Source organism: Oncorhynchus kisutch, linkage group LG14 (assembly GCF_002021735.2).
Source record: "Oncorhynchus kisutch isolate 150728-3 linkage group LG14, Okis_V2, whole genome shotgun sequence".
Lineage (NCBI taxonomy): Eukaryota > Metazoa > Chordata > Actinopteri > Salmoniformes > Salmonidae > Oncorhynchus > Oncorhynchus kisutch.
The window spans coordinates 17,030,730-17,046,861 of record NC_034187.2 but is presented as its reverse complement, the minus strand read 5'-3'; the positions used below and the strand labels follow the sequence as shown (position 1 = coordinate 17,046,861).

General features: G+C 42.5%; 1 pseudogene; it reads right to left on the bottom strand.

The window, feature by feature from the left end:
• Nucleotides 1-630: 630 nt before the first annotated feature.
• LOC109904240 (egl nine homolog 3-like) lies at nucleotides 631-14,195 on the bottom strand (annotated as a pseudogene).
• Nucleotides 14,196-16,132: the final 1,937 nt, after the last annotated feature.

The following is a 16,132-nucleotide window of genomic DNA, read 5'->3' as shown; positions in this document are numbered from 1 at the left end:
TCTAACGGAAGTGTGACGGCTGTGGCTTCCTGACAATGATCAAGAGCAGCTGCGATTTGACATCTCCAATGCTGTTCCACCTCAAACAGCGCCAAAACATCAGCTATGCAGGTGTCAGCTATCGTCAGTGAACGCTTGATCTGATTGAATCTAGGCCTTAGTGATTTTCATCATAACATTGTCACCTCAATTCATCTTTACTGTTCAAGATTTACATGCAAACATTTTAATAATTATAGATGAGCCAAATTGTATAATACACACGTGAGTATGCACACACCCCTCTCTCTCTCTCTCTCTCTCTCTCTCTCTCTCTCTCTCTCTCTCTCTCTCTCTCTCTCTCTCTCTCTCTCTCTCTCTCTCTCTCTCTCTCTCTCTCTCTCTCTCTCTCTCTCTCTCTCTCTCTCTCTCTCTTCTCCCTCTCTCTCTCTCCCTCTCTCTCTCTCTCTCTCTCTCTCTCTCTCTGTCTCTCTCTCTCTCTCTCTCTCTCTCTGGCATGCATGAACTGGTAAACAATTATTTTAGAACAGCAGTAGTTAAAGGAGAAAATTCTTTAACCATATTCTATAAAGATTTCAGGAAGTAGTACAGTATTATTTGGGTTGATTCATTTAAATACAATGACGAGAATCGCTGTTATAAATCATTTTATTTCGAAATATATGCACAAAGCCATTAACGTCTCTTCTTATCATCTACCACAACCACACATCTTTGTAGCTTTCAACATCTTTGTAGCGTTTAGAAGAGGTACCACAGCACAGTCCAAACAGTGATTAGACCAAAGCATGACAACTTGTGTCACACAGGATGGAGTCTCTTATAAGGTCAAAGTTCAGGGAGTACTGCTTCCGTCCGGGTCTTGGGTGGAGGCTGAAATAGATTAATGCCATTAAAGTTAGAATCCTTCATTTAAATAATAACAAAGCTGTCGCCCCCCTTTTCTTTGGTAAAAGGCTGGGAGATGGGCCTGGAGAAGTGGGTGATTGTTTCCTGTCTTTGTGTTTACTGAGTTATGGATGCAAGGACTTAAAACTACTGTATAAATTATAGTTTTAGGGCTCTATTCAATACGGCTTGCAGAATTTCAGCTTTACCGCGTGTTTGAAATTTAAAGGCAATTTTCCCATTTTAGCTGAGACTGCATTCACGGTAAATGTTGTATATGTCGGCTCAATCAAAAATCACCTTTACATTTCTATCGTGGAATCTGTAACACTTCAGCTTTCCAGACTGAACAGAGCCCTCGATCCCTTAAACATGTTTTGAGGCTATACAGTGTGTGTTTACATTTAAATTGGTTACAAACATTGTAGTAAAGCAAGCTTATATTTTGGGGTTCTGATGGGGTACGACAGTTGAACTAAGTTAATGAGGCATTTATATGTTAAATTTTTCAAGAATCAATAGGTGTATATGATTAATCTATAAATCTGAAAATGGATGTAGCGACTAAGTAAAGGATTAGGTTACATTAGGATACATGGTGTAACCTGATGCCAGTTAACCTGACTGTAGCAACTACAATGTTACTACGCAGGAATAAGAGCAACTTCATGTAAAGTGTTACCGAATGTTTTTCTTTACACATAGAAGTAAGTAAAATAATCCAATGGAGAAATGTACCTGTTAAGTCTCTAAACCGTCTCTTTGCCTCTGCCCTTTCTTCTGAATCGAAATACCACACGGTTATAGCATATCTGGAACAAAGCAATATTCTGAATTATTAGTATTATTACATAATTACATTACATCTTCTTTAGCATTTTATGAAAATGCCAAGAAAATTAACTGAGAAACGTCTTCTGTATAATAATAACAGTATGATACATTCAACCGCAGATTCAGACATTTTTGCATATTAATAATTATCAGTGTAATAACAGTATGTTGCATCAAACAGACCTTGTTGCATATTACTTAACTGAGCAATTATCAGTATAATAATAACAGTATGATACATCAAACAGACCTTGTTGCATATGAAGGCTGCACCTCATGTGGATTCCTTCTATCTGACCAAAAGAACAGCAGTCTGTCAAACAGGGGCTCAACATCTGCAACGTAGGATTTGCCTTCGGGAAAAATGCGAAGAATTCCTCCATGCTCCTGCCAAAATAACAAAGACACATTGTTCATTTCAGCTTTACAGAATAGCAAGTTGAGCCGTAAGAGGCTTGCTCTGCGATTTACAAAGATCCTAAATCAGAGGGGGTTATCCAACAAACAGTGGACAGCAATATCTCACATTTTCATTGTCTCTAAATATAAAGCATAAATATGACAAGAATCCTGATGTTATAAAGGGAGCCGAACAATTAAACTGACAGTACAGTGACTGTCTTGAAAACCAAACCGTAATCTGAAAGGACTGTGAGTGTATCCCATAGTAAAAAACATATAAACCGGCATAAGAATATGTACGAAATTAAATACGAAATTGGACAGCAAACGCTTAGTTTTATGAGACAAGTTTAAAAGCTAGACGTTTCGGCCTTCAAATACCTTCTGCAAAAGACCATTGAAGGCCAAAACATCAATTTTTTCAACTTGTTGAAATAAAACAAATATTTTTTTTATGGTGAGCCAGTGATGCGCCTTTTCCTGTCCAATGATCTCTATACATTTTTAGGTTCCACCACCTACTCGCGTTGGTTAAGCATCATCTACATTTTCCCCGAAATTAAATATATGCAATAATATGTCATAAATATGTTATAAATCTGCCGCTCACCTGGGGGTTCCAGTTTTTGTTGAGGTAGTAGATACAGGTGATGCAGCGACCGTCAGCATTGGGATTGTCCACATGTTTCACATATCCTGTCCCTTTTCCTGGATAACACGCCACCATCGCCTGAAACAGACAAAACAAACCACAAAACATTAGTTCTCAGTCTGATACACATCATCATCTGTATAATCGCTGATCATGTGACAATATGTAACATGATAACTGTAGTGTACACCATGACAGAAGCCTTTTTTGTGAGAAAATATTTGTGGAAATGCCTTGACTATATTCTAAGAATACAGAAATAGTTTCTGCAAATCAGAGATAAAAAATATAACATGAAGACATTTATGGGTTAATATCTTGGTTGCAGAACATTTCCTGTAAGCGTTGTTTGGGGAGGGAGCGTTGTGGTTTCAGCAGAAATGGCCTACGTGCATTCAGTCAGCATCCAAGGAAGCACAATTAACCAAACTGTGGTAATCTATCTTGTGATAAGAAAGCCAAGAAAAGCCCTCAAAGCATTGCAGATGAAGACGCGTGTGGTTACGACCAGGGGTGGGCACATTGGGTCAGATAGAGGGTTTACTAGAGGCCAAGTGACATTCTGTCATGTAACATTTCATTTGGGCATCAGATATGGATCACAAGTTAAGGCTAGTAGGTGTAGACACGAAGGAACGTAATCGGACAAGGATTTATTTGTTTAATAGATGTACAGTGCCTTTGAATTAGTCCATATTTAGTTTTGTTAAAACCTGAATTTAAAATGGATTAAAAAATAATAATTCTCACCCATCTACACACAATACCCAATAATGACAAAGTGGAAAAATGTTTTTAGAAATTGTAGAAAATGTATTGTGTGTAAAATGTATAAATACAGAAATATCTCATTTACATAAGTATTCACACCCCTGAGTCAATACTTTGTAGAAGGGCGGTACACCTGTCAAACGGTAACGCAGGAGTCCTAAGCCGAGCTCAGGGAGGACAGAAACCTCCCGTGGAGCAGAATGGCAAAAGCTCTCTTGATCTTGATTTTCAAGATCTTCTGAGATCTTCTGTTGAATCTGACAATTAATCTTAATGGTTGTACAGCCGTCTCAAATAAAACTGTGAAGGACCTCGGCGTTACTCTGGACCCTGATTTCTCTTTTGACGAACATATCAAGACTGTTTCAAAGACAGCTTTTTTCCATCTACGTAACATTGCAAAAATCAGAAACTTTCTGTCCAAAAATGATGCAGAAAAATTAATCCATGCTTTTGTTACTTCTAGGTTAGATTACTGCAATGCTCTACTCTCCGGCTACCCAGATAAAGCACTAAATAAACTTCAGTTAGTGCTAAATACGGCTGCTAGAATCCTGACTAGAACCAAATAATTAGATCATATTACTCCAGTGCTAGCCTGTCACGCCCTGGCCTTAGTTATCTTTGTTTTCTTTATTATTTTAGTTAGGCCAGGGTGTGATATGGGTAATTTATGTGTTTTGACTTGTCTAGGGTTTTTTGTAGATTTATGGGGTTGTGTTCAGTTTAGGTGTCTAGGTAAGTCTATGGTTGCCTAGATTGGTTCTCAATCAGAGGCAGGTGTTTATTGTTGTCTCTGATTGGGAACCATATTTAGGCAGCCATATTCTTTGGGTATTTTGTGGGTGATTGTTTCCTGTCTTTGTGTTTACTGCATCAGATAGGGCTGTTTCGGGTTTTCACGTTTACTGTTTTGTAGTTTGTTCATGTTTGAGTTTTCTTATTACAGAACCATGAACTATAACCACGCTGCGTTTTGGTCTGCCTCTCCTTCCCAGGAAGAAAACCGTGACAGAATCACCCACCACAACAGGACCAAGTGGCGTGGTGAAAAGCAGCAGCAGCAACAGCAGGAGAGGCAGCGGCAGCAGGAGAAGCAGGCAGCATCACAAGACTCATGGACATGAGAGGATGAGTTGGACAGAAAAGGACCCTGGGCAGAGCCAGGGGAATATCGCCTCCCCAAAGCAGAGCTGGAGGCAGCGAAAGCAGAGTGGCGGCATTACGAGGAGCAGGAGAGGCAGCAATGTCAGGATTTCGGGACATGGTAGCAGAATCTGGACTATACAACTTGGGAAGTGATAGACAGGTGGGCCGGTCGACCCAGGGAGAGTGCCAGAGCCCACCTGGGATTCGATGGAGCAGTGCGAGGAAGGTTACAGGAGAATGGAGTTGGAGAAACGAGCACGGCGGCGTGGTAGGAAGCCCGAGAGTCAGCTCCTAAAATGTATTGGGGGGGGCACACAGGAAGTATGGCGAAGCCAGGTAGAAGACCTGCGCCAACTTCCGGTGCTTACCGGAGAGCCAGAGTGACTGGGCAGGCACAGTTTTATACTGTGGAGCGCACGGTGTCTCCAGTGCGGATGCATAGCCCGGTGCGGTACATTCCAGCTCCTTGGATCGGCCGGGCTAGAGTGGGCATCGAGCCAGGTAAGGTTGGGCAGGCTTGGTGCTCAAGAGCTCCAGTGCGCCTGCACGGTCCGGTCTATCCAGTGCCACCTACACGCACCAGCCCTCCGGTGGCAGCCCCCCCGCACCAGGCTTCCTATGTGTGTCCAGAGCCCAGTACTCCCTGTTCCTCCTCCCCGCACTCGCCCTGAGGTGCGTGTCCTCGGCCCAGTAACACCAGCGCCGGGACCACGCACCAGGCCTACAGTGCACCTCGTCTGTCCAGCGCTGCTAGAGTCTTCCTCCTCTCCAGCGCTAGCAGAGTCTCCCGTCTGTCCAGAGCTGCTAGAGTCTCCCGTCTGTCCAGAGCTGCTAGAGTCTCCCGTCTGTCCAGAGCTGCTATAGTCTCCCGTCTGTCCAGAGCTGCTAGAGTCTCCCGTCTGTCCAGAGCCGCTAGAGTCTCCCGTCTGTCCAGAGCCGCTAGAGTCTCCCGTCTGTCCAGAGCCGCTAGAGTCTCCCGTCTGTCCAGAGCCGCTAGAGTCTCCCGTCTGTCCAGAGCCGCTAGAGTCTCCCGTCTGTCCAGAGCCGCCAGAGTCTCCCGTCTGTCCAGAGCCGCCAGAGTCTCCCGTCTGTCCAGAGCCGCTAGAGTCTCCCGTCTGTCCAGAGCCGCTAGAGTCTCCCGTCTGTCCAGAGCCGCTAGAGTCTCCCGTCTGTCCAGAGCCGCCAGAGTCTCCCGTCTGTCCAGAGCCGCCAGAGTCTCCCGTCTGACCAGAGCCGCCAGAGTCTCCCGTCTGTCCAGAGCCGCCAGAGTCGCCAGTCTGCAGGGAGCCGCCAGTCAGCCAGGATCCGCCAGAGCCGCCAGTCAGCCAGGATCCGCCAGAGCCGCCAGTCAGCCAGGATCCGCCAGAGCCGCCAGTCAGCCAGGATCCGCCAGAGCCGCCAGTCAGCCAGGATCCGCCAGAGCCGCCATTCAGCCTGAGCCACCTCTTAGTCCTGAGCTACCCCTCGGTCCTGAGCTTCCTCAGTAATGAGGCACCCCTCAGTCCAGGTGGGCCCTTTGTTAGGGTTACTAGGCCAAGGTCGGTGGTGAGGGTCGCCACTCAAAGGACGCTAAAAAAGCAGACTAAGACTATGGTGGAGTGGCCAGAGCCGCCACCCTGGACAGACGCCCACCCAAACCCTCCCCTATGGGTTTAGGTGTATGGCCGGGAGTCCGCACCTTTGGGGGGGTACTGTCACGCCCTGGCCTTAGTTATATTTGTTTTCTTTATTATTTAATTTTTGTCAAATCTAGACCTTGCCCTCATAACTTGGTACGCCCAGAGAATTGCCCTAAAGGCGGTTACGCCCACTTCTGACCCAAGGGTATAAAACCTGTGAGTAAAGAATTTACAGGGAAGACTACGTGACCCAAGCTGCAGCCAAGGTCTAAAAAGTCAACGAACCCAGAACGCAACACAAATTTGAAGACAAATAAATATTTTTCTACCCAAGCTACGGATGAGTAGCTGTGTCTAAGCGGGTGAATTCAAGCCGGACCCCCTTAGCATCCAATCCCAGCGAATTGTGGTATCTAAAAGGTTTCATTCCTGTGCTGTGAGCTCTGAGCTACTGAGCTGTCCGTCCTCAGAAGACCCCTTCCATAGCAAGGATGAGGGAACAGACTCCTAAGCCAAAAGGACACTGACATCGTGAGGATGACTAGAAAGGCGCGCCGGGGGAAGTGCATCATCGAGCAGCCTGAAAGTCCACACGGAGGATCCACAGATAACTTCCCCACGTAATTACATCATTATATTCTGACCAATAAGAGTGGCAGTTTGGGGCAAGGCTAGGGTTAGAATAAGCATAGCTGACAAATTCACCCAAATGTATATTTCTCTCGTGTACTTTCTCTTTTTCTCTCTCTTTGAAATCCCCATTTTGGGTAAAACGCGCCATAGTGTGTTGGCCCGTTATACTAAGTTCTAATCAATAGCCTATAATGTTTTTTGTCTATGTGTATCTTTTATCATAATTTTAGCTTTATAAGTACATACATATTCAACTAAGATTGGTGTGGTACGAACTCATTGGTGAGACCCGTGATGGAAAATTTTATCATAGGAAGAGACAGCCTTAAAAATGTTAATATTGTCTTTTGTGCCATCACTTCAGATTGATACTTTATGTATCTAAGTTTGACTGTGACCTCTCCAGCTTGCTTTTAATAAACAAGGATTCATTTAAGATTGATTTCAAGTGTCCCATGTGTAGAATTTCCACAACAGTCTCTAAGAGCTTTCCACACCTGAATTGTGCAACATTTGTCCATTATTCTTTTCAAAATTCTTCAAGCTCTGTCAAATTAGATCATTGGTAAACAAACCATTTTCAGGTCTTGCCATATATGTTCAAGTAGATTTAAGTCAAAACTGTAACTAGGCCACTCAGGAACATTCACTGTCTTCTTGGTAAGAAATTCAGGTGTAGATTTGGCCTTGTGTTTTAGGTTATTGTCCTGCTGGAAGCAGGACAATAACCTAAGTGCTTAGCTACACTCCATTCATTTTTTTATCCTGAAAAACTCTTAATGACTACAAGCATACCCATAACATGATGCAGCCACCACTATGCTTGAAAATATGGAGAGTGGTACTTAGTAATATGTTCTATTGGATTTCCCCCAAACATAACACTTTGTATTCAGGACAAAAAAAATGAAAGGGAGCTAGGGAGGACGTCTGTATATTTGTAGTGACTAGATGTATTGATACACCATCCAAAGTGTAATTAATAACTTCACCATGCTCAAAGGGATATTCAATGTCTGCTTTAAAATGTTTTACCCATCTACCAATAGGTTTCCTTCTTTGCGAGGCATTGGAAAATCTCCCTGGTCTTTGTGGTTGAATCTGTGTTTGAAATTCACTGCTCAATTGAGGGACCTTACAGATAATTGTATTAGTGGGGTACAGAGATGACGTAGTCATTCAAAAATCATGTTAAAACACTACTATTGCAGGCAGAGTGAGTCCATGCAACTTATTTAGACTTGCCATAACAAAGGGGTTGAATACTTAGCGACTGAAGACATGTCAGCTTTCAGTTTTAATTCATTGTAAAATATTCTAAAAACATATTTCCACTTTGACATTATGAGGTATCGTGTGCAGACCAATGACAAAAAAATCTAACTGTAATCCTTTTTGATTCAGGCTGTAACACAACAAAATGTGGAAAAAGTCAAGAGGTGTGAATTCTTTCTCAAGGCACTGTAAATAGTGAGTATGTGACAGATTATGATATGACCTTCAACTAGGGATTCCACAGCACTATTCTCACAGCACAAACAGCTGTGCCTTAGGAACTCTCAGGAAACATGAAGAGGGTTCCCCTGAGATCCTGCCCAGAAAGATTTGACCTTTGGTCCTCACACATTATAGGAAAAGGTCACTGGACTCAGACTGCCTACACATGGAATTCAGTTACTGTGTTGCTTAACAAGTGACATCACAAAATTCTTTGTTTGTCAAGACCAGCTGTGGTGAAAAAACTATGCATTTCCTCCAAGCTAGAAACTTTAGAATGCAAAGTGGACAAAGGGACTGATCTGTGGTCTCATTTCAGGGAAAACAGACTAAAAGTACATGAATAGTTTCATTCCAAAAGGCTATATATCCAATTTCACAAATGTTGGTAAATTAGCTATTTTGTTCAAAGAACTTATGAAAAACATTGGTGTGTTTTCCCACATCTAATCATGTCATGGGGTTTTTAGATGACAGACATGAATGTGTTTGAAAACTATCATTTTATGGTTTTATTTCAGAGACAAACAATCACATTGTTGTGCAAAACGAGATACTGTATACCAGTGGAGGCTGCTGAGGGGAGGACAGCTCATAATAATGGCTGGAACGTCACAAATGGAATAGGCATCAAACACATGGAAACAATGTGTTTGATGTATTTGATACCATTCCACTGATTGCGCTCCAGGAACAGGGTTATAGTTAAAACCTATAGGACGGTAGCTCTCCAGGAACAGGGTTAGAGTTAAAACCTACAGGACGGTATCTCTCCAGGAACAGGGTTAGAGTTAAAACCTACAGGAGTGTAGCTCTCCAGGAACAGGGTTATAGTTAAAACCTATAGGACGGTAGCTCTCCAGGAACAGGGTTAGAGTTAAAACCTACAGGACGGTAGCTCTCCAGGAACAGGGTTAGAGTTAAAACCTACAGGACGGTAGCTCTCCAGGAACAGGGTTAGAGTTAAAACCTATAGGATGGTAGCTCTCCAGGAACAGGGTTAGAGTTAAAACCTACAGGACGGTAGCTCTCCAGGAACAGGGTTAGAGTTAAAACCTACAGGACGGTAGCTCTCCAGGAACAGGGTTAGAGTTAAAACCTACAGGACGGTAGCTCTCCAGGAACAGGGTTAGAGTTAAAACCTATAGGATGGTAGCTCTCCAGGAACAGGGTTAGAGTTAAAACCTACAGGACGGTAGCTCTCCAGGAACAGGGTTAGAGTTAAAACCTACAGGACGGTAGCTTTACAGGAACAGGGTTAGAGTTAAAACCTACAGGACGGTAGCTCTCCAGGAACAGGGTTAGAGTTAAAACCTATAGGATGGTAGCTCTCCAGGAACAGGGTTATAGTTAAAACCTATAGGACGGTAGCTCTCCAGGAACAGGGTTAGAGTTAAAACCTATAGGACGGTAGCTCTCCAGGAACAGGGTTAGAGTTAAAACCTATAGGATGGTAGCTCTCCAGGAACAGGGTTGGAGAGCCCTGATATAGGGAATAGGGTGACATTTGGGACAAAGCCTAGCTCTAATCAAACACTGTAGCGTGAGGCTATATTTATGATGGGTTGAATTTATCTGGTAGATATACAGGATATGAACATTCCATTCCAGCTAAACATTGGAAATACAATATAGCATTTTGCAACAAAACCCATTTTAATACACATCTAAAATCTATGAATAAAAAATCTGAGAACAGTAATATTTACACACACATAAAGGTACCCATAAGCATTCATTTCTGATGAAAAAACACAAGTGAAAAATTGGTGGATATAGCGTTTTGGAAATAAACCCTTCATCTTATCCTGCGATTTTCAGTTTCTCCAGGAAGAGTCCATATTAGGTTCCTTAAAGAAGAATATCCCCAGACACGAAAACAAAAGGATAATATAATGACCATAAAAATAGCATTGGAATCGTGTCATGCCAGCAACCTAACAATTTCACAGCAACCTTTAGACTATTCCTTCAACAATCTCTCTCCTTTGATTGTTGAACGATTACTATTATGCACACACCCATTAAATAAAGCTGTAATAAAATGCCTCTTCTGGAGCAACATCACAAGGGTCTTATCTGATAAAGTGATCCTTTAGTTTATTTGCACCGCAGCATATTTCCTGTCGGCACATACTGAGGAAAGGAGTATTATGACGCACACAGTGTTTACTGTCTACAGTGGGGGCACGTATGCACGTACACACAGTGTTGTCAAAGAAGAGCGAAAACATATGAAGCAAGAGAAAGGAGGAGTGGGAGGAGGGGGAAGTCCACACAGAGCAGAGCTGGCAGGCTGCCAGGATGTTGAAGGTTTAATGACAGTGCTACGTGTCCAGCATGAGCCAGCAGACGCAACATAGCACTGCTAGGTCTACAGGCCTCTCTCCCTCTTCCTCCCTCTCTCCTTTTCCCTATCTCTCTCCATGTCCCTCTATATCCCGCTCTCGTTCTCTCTCTCCCCCTCCAACAGTCAATGACTCCTAAATCAGTCCAGACAACAGACAAATTAACAGGCTGGGTGTCAACCAGCTAAAATACTGTTTTGACATGGTTTCAGCTTTGTCACCTTTTCTTTGTAGTGATATCTTATGAGGAAAGTTGTGTCTTTAGAATCCACTGACATTTGTTATGTTTGATCAAAACTGCTTCCAAATCTCAACAAATAAAACATCTCCACAGAGCAGTCAAATCATTTAAAATTAGTGTTATCAAATAAACAAGTGACAAAGATACTGCAGCACTCAACCGTCTATAAATCCTTCTTTAACATGAATAAATGACACATGATCATTTGCTGCTGTTTTTGACACATTATCATCTGATAAATGGTTTGTCCACATAAGGCTGGGAGCAGGGTCCAGTGACGTGAGAAAGGGAGAAGGGTGTTGGGCTGTGGGTGGTGGTGGGATGTGCAGTACTGACTGACACTATGGCCAAGTCTGGTGTGTTGCAATGTAGTATCGTGTTCACACACTATTTCCTGCTTGAAACTCTGATTTTCTGAGAGTACAAACAGCTATAGGCAGTGTGAGGAGTCACGTACCACCCATAACTTCCACTGCAATCAACACAACATACGTGTGTTCGCATTCCCTGTTGACTGCATATAAGATCAAAGTTACTGTGAATAGATTGTGGGATTGCCATGGCTCTATGCAACAATGCTTTACAAAGCCCTGCAAAACATGTAATGAAGTATGTTTACAGTATGTGAGCAATTGGTCCAACTGTAAGCCTACACTTTGAGGCTCACAATTATTACAAATATATGATGGTAAAAAGGGGAGTATTAAATACACAAAATGGTGGCAATCCAAAGTTCACTGACAACATTTTAAAAAGTTGACTGATATGCATTAAAAAAGTATATAATTCAGAATGCATAGGCCAACTCTTAAATGAATAGAATAAAATATTAGGACATAAAAATCCATATAGCCCAATAGTTGTGTTTTACATTGACAGGGGTGCAGTGGAGCGGGTCGAGAGGTTCCTCGGTGTCCAAATCACCAAGGACTTAAAATGGTCCACACACGCACACTGTCATGAAGACCTCGTGGGACATCAAATCCTCAAAACGTTATACAGCTGTACCATTGAGAGCATCTTGACAGGCTGCGGACATCCCAGGACATCACTGGGGCCGAGCTCCCTGCCATCCAGGACCTCTATATCAGGCGGGTTGAAAGGAAGGCCCAAAAATCGTTGAAGACTCCAGCCACCCTAGCCAAACGTAAGCTGGAGTGGTGTAAAGCTCGTCGCCATTGGACTCTGGAGCAGTGGAAACACGTTCTCTGGAGTGATGAATCACGCTTCACTATCTGGCAGTACGACAGACAATGCATAGTGCCAACTGTAAAGTGGGGGGGCGGCAGGGTAGCCTAGTGGTTAGAGCGTTGGTCTAGTAACCGGAAGGTTGCAAGTTCAAACCCCCGAGCTGACAAGGTACAAATCTGTCGTTCTGCCCCTGAACAGGCAGTTAACCCACTGTTCCTAGGCCGTCATTGAAAATAAGAATTTGTTCTTAACTGACTTGCCTAGTTAAATAAAGGTAAAATAAAAAATTTAAAAGTTGTGCCAACTGTAAAGTTTGGTGGAGGAGGAATAATGTCTGGGCTGTTTTTCATGGTTCGGGCTAGGCCACTTAGTTCCAGTGAAGGAAAATCTTAACGCTACAGCATACAATGACATTCTAGATTATTCTGTGCTTCCAACTTTGTGGCAATAGTTTGGGGGCCCTTTCCTGTTTCAGCATAACAATGCCCCCGTGCGTGCACAAATGAGGTCAATCCAGAAATGGTTTGTCATGATCGGTGTGGAATAACTTGACTGGCATGCACAGAGCCCTGATCTCAACCCCATCGAACACCTCTAGGATGAATTGGAACGCCGACTGTGAGCCAGGCCTAATAGCCCAACATCAGTGCTCGACTTCACTAATGCTCTTCTGGCTGAACGGAAATAAGTCCCCACAGCAATGTTCCAACATCTAGTGGAAAGCCTACCCAGAAGAGTGGAGGCTGTTATAGGAGCAAACGGTGAACCAACTCCATATCCATGATTTTGGAATGAGATGTTTAACGAGCAGGTGTCCACATACTTTTGGACATGTAGTGTTTGTACCTCTTTCACTCCAGTATCCCTGCACATTGTAAATATAGTATTGGAACTGACCCTGTATACAGTATAGCTTACTTACTTCTCATGTTCTTCTTGGTTTTATTTATTGTGTGTTTTTGTTCTACCTTATGTTATTTTTACTACTACATTGATAATGATTACTGATTATTGTTGGGTTTAGTGCTTGCAAGAAAGGCATTTGACTGTATTTGTGCACATGACATTACAAGTTTACATTTGACTTGTTTTAACCCCTTATATATAAACGGTGCATTTGTAAGAACATCATATAGACCTAGGCCAGACTCTAACATGTTATATAAAGTTTAGGTCATATAATAACAATATACATATTTCTTCCATCAATAGTACGTTTAGAGGTGTGTCCACAACTGTAGCGTTTATAGTAATGTAGTACTGTACAGGCCTACTAAATTAGCTCTGTCGTCAAAACAGTGACCCCCTTCAAACACCATCGACACGCTCAATTTACGCAAAACTGTCGCACAACTTACCTTCGATCTTTCTCGAATGATACTTTTCCCAAGTCGACCGATGCAAAGAGAAACCAACTTATCGATTAATGTCAGAAGGAGGTGAATAGCCTCGCACCTCTTTTCACCTCCATTGACCCAGGCTTATCTCCTCTAATGTTCCTTTTGGAGACCCCAAAAGGGCCAGGACCAGCCAGCTGTCCATCCTGCAGAACTCCAGAGTAGTGCATCTCTTTCACTTGGTTCAAAACAAAGTGCCCAACCAATTCTCCTAGAAAGTTGTCTACGTAAAAGAATCCTTTGTCCAGTAGAGATGGGACAATCTGGTCCATGGCTAACCGCTCCAACTCTGTGTCCATTACATGTTGCAGAAGAGGCATTTTGACGATTTATGAGGAATTTATTGCAGCTTAAATCAGCTCCTAAAGTTGTTACTGCACCTGCATGGTAATGTCAGTGCATCAGGGTATGGTTCACTGATAAATATTTATCAACAATGAAGCTCTCAGAAACGACTAGATTCAATTCTTAAGAAATTAAATGTTACAGAAGAGTTATGTTCTGCAGCAACTCTAAACTCCAAACTATAAACAAGCAGCGAATGAGGCACCTGGATATAACTACAGAACGTGCAAGATGTGTTGTAGCACCAGAGGGGCGGAGGGAAGCAAGGACCTTCATTCATTCTATTGAACTGACTCAGAACGCCTACGCACGATCACATACAATTAGGACTACATTTACGCTTATAAATGCATATTATTCTATATGCACAATTACAAATAAGCACGGATAAACGATGAATATCTCTCATTTTAAATTTGGGCGTAAAATTAAAGTGATCGTTTAAAATTGCGTTTTTCATTGGGCTAATGATAAAATACAGACGTTTATAAGTAGATACAACTTTGTGTAATTGACCTTTGCACAAACCAATGCATCTCTAATGCAAATTATATATAAAAAAATAATATCTCTCTATATATATATATATATGTTTATTTCTGTGCGCGTGCGTTAGGAGTGTCCCCCGCCATTGAGGATTCCACCAGGCGCATGTAGCCCTCTTGAAGCCGCTCGCTGCACGTCCTCTCCACTAAGGTAAACATGACAATGGCAAAGTGCCACAAACCCCGACTTTTGCATCCCCATGAAAAGTGTCTGGGTATAATAATAATAACAATAATAAATACAAAATATAAATAATTGATTGAAGTATTTACTATTACTCAGTAATTGTGTATAATTATAGAATGGTGTCAATGTCTAGGCTAAGAACTATCAATAAGAGCACAAAGACAGAGCAGGTCAATTGAATCAAATATGAATAGACCGTTTTTTTTCCACCTGTTGCCCTAAGGAATAGGCTATACATCATAAACTAACACATGCATAATTTAACTCGGTTAATATGAGTGATTGTGCATTAATACCAGTCAGTCCTGATTGAGTAAAATACTACTAACCTTATGCCTCCCTTTAATTTTGTAGCTTCCCAGTTTACCGTCGGCATAGGTGATGAGTTTATCCATCCTTGTCAATAGAAAGCCAAGGTTTTCACAACCTGTTTCAGTCCCTTCCACCCACGCAATTTTATCACCTCGAATGGATTTATTTTTGCCAAAGTTTCCACCTGCAAGTTCCCCGTCTTGCATCTTTCCACCTTGGTGAATGTGTCGGACTTCTTGTAGAACGCGCTCTCCAATTTTGTTTCCGAGAAAATTGTCCACAATGCACAGACCATATGAATTCATACATGGCACAATATATTGCAAAACTAATTTGTGAGGGTTAAGCCTTTTATGATCTTTAGATTTTGGCCTGTAACTGCGGGGTTTTCTGAGGCCACTCGGCAAGACCCCCTCCCTCGACTTGTCTTCATCATTATTAACAGTGATTTTACCCTTTGAGGACACTTCCAAACTGTGGTCATCCCCCTCCAGTGCAATATTGTTCATTTTGAGGGCTTTTCTTTGAAGACAAGTCCCCGCTAATTGTTTTTCTCCTAAAGTAGTCCAATATCTTCCGACTGAGCCGTTTGAAAGGCCTACTTGTCGCGTCAGTATACTCAATTGATAGTGGGCTCGTTTGAGTGGTAAGGCTGAAGTAACCGACTGCGGTCGAAAGTCGAGGAGTGAAGTCAGGGGAGGTGCATCTGCGACACCCGAAATTCTGGCGCTAATGTGGTTTTCCAACAGCAAGACTCAGATCAACATGACAGTGTTGTCATTGTTAATACACGTGTATCTTTATAATGTTGAAATAAACATCCCTCCTACAGCCATATCACACACAAACTGAACACAAATGTGTGAGAGAGTCTCAAATAGCACATTCATTTGTAGACGCTAGTCTACATGAACAGCCTGTCCTCATAGACTAGAAGTAACATAGTAAACGAAAATCCGGGACTCTCAAATTAATATGCTGTGTTATGTTTGGTAATGTTACATAAAACAGGTTACTTAAGGCAAAAACGGAAGGAGGGTGGTTGGTCGAGGTGAATGGGTGGGCATATAACACAAACATCTTAGCAACCCAAAGGGTGTGTGTTTGAATCTCATCAAGGA